The sequence below is a fragment of the Berghia stephanieae genome, chromosome 14 (assembly GCF_034508935.2).
Source record: "Berghia stephanieae isolate SIO BIC M18660-M18661 chromosome 14, UCSD_Bste_1.3, whole genome shotgun sequence".
NCBI classification, from domain to species: domain Eukaryota; kingdom Metazoa; phylum Mollusca; class Gastropoda; order Nudibranchia; family Aeolidiidae; genus Berghia; species Berghia stephanieae.
This window is the reverse complement of record NC_088373.1, coordinates 7,228,635-7,230,380: the sequence shown is the minus strand read 5'-3', so window position 1 is coordinate 7,230,380 and position 1,746 is coordinate 7,228,635.

Genomic DNA, 1,746 nt, shown 5'->3' with positions numbered 1-1,746 from the left:
GATGGCAATGTTGAGAACTCCTTGGCCAAGCGCATTCTATCTATAGAATTTAGTGACAACTACTCATAACAATGGCTGGCTAGAAACAATAACAAAGAGCTGAGTGACGTCAATGTCGTTCCCTCCAGAGAAAGAACGTTATCTTTGTTATTGTTTTTAGCCAGCCATTTTTATGAGTAGTTCTCACCAAATAGTAGTAACAAGTCTATAAACTATAAATGTTTAAGGTTACACATTGTTTTGTGTGTTGGACTATAAAATGCGCTTGGCTAAGAATCTCACAACATTGCCATCCGGAAGGACAACGGACCAACACACAAAATCAGGTGTAACCATGAACTTTTATAGTCTGGGTTTATATAGTTTAGTGAGAATTACTCACAAACGTTGATGGCAAAAAACCAGAACAAAGACCTGAGTGACGTCATCTTCGTTCTATCTATAATAAATGATAAATGTTTAAGGTTACACATTATTTAAATGGAAAATCTCACCGGGCACTGAATGCCCATGCGGTCACCCCAGACAGACCATGGACCACATCCTGTCCGAATGCTCGCTGGGACCTCACTGCACCAATGCTGACCTGAGGGAATGCAACCAGACTGCCCGGGACTGGCTGACTCACTGGCGCGACAAGATATGATGATGATGATTATTTTGTGTGTTGGTACTGTAGCCATCGTTAAGTTATAGCCTGACACTGAAACCCAAAAAGACTGGAATTTTGACGTCATTATTTGGTTTTTGCACCGCCTATATTAAGTTGTCGCTAGTAGAGCTCATGGAAACAAGTGATTCCATTGATTGAACTACTGAATACAACTCACGATTTGTTTTCTTTTGTGGCCAAAGACTGGCATTTTGACGTCATTTTTTTGATCAGTGTCAGGCTATAGATAGTATGCGCTTGGCTAAGAAGCTCATAACATTGCCATCCGGAAATATAGCGGACCAACACACAAAACTGTGTGTATCCATGAACGTTTATAGTCAGGTTAATGCAGTTCAGAGAGCGTTACTCATAAACGCGGATGGCAAAATACAATAACAAAGACCCGAGTGACGTCATCTTCGAATTATCTATAGCCTGACACTGAAACCCAAAAAGACTGGAATTTTGACGTCATTATTTGGTTTTTGCACCGCCTATATGGAGTTGTCGCTTTTAGTGCTCATGGAAACAAGTGATTCCATTGATTGAACTATTGAATACAACTCACGATTTGTTTTCTTTTGTGGCCAAAGACTGGCGTTTTGACGTCATTTTTTGGTCAGTGTCAGGCTGTAAGTTAACGATGGCTACGGTTATATCCGGCTGGGGGATTTAATGAGTTTTGTAACTAATTAATAATTGTGTGTCTAAAAATCTATTATTTGGGCAGAGAAAAAATGACGGGAGGCGTTGAGCTGGTGTGTGTGTGTGTGTGTGGGGGGGGGGGGGGGGGAATAATTTTGTTGATATAGCATTTTTGTGCCAGATTGAGTTCAAGCACACACGGAGCGATTTCTTCGATACACTCGGTGGCTGTCAAAGGCCTATAAAATTCGCTGACTGTATAAATCTATTTCAATTGACCGGGTTAAAAACATACCTTGACGAGTGTGATTTTGTAAGGAGACATAATCTCTCTCTCTCTCTCTCTCTCTCTCTCTCTCTCTCTCTCTCTCTCTCTCTCTCTTTCTCTATATATATATATATATATATATATATATATATATATATATATATATATATCTTCCTCT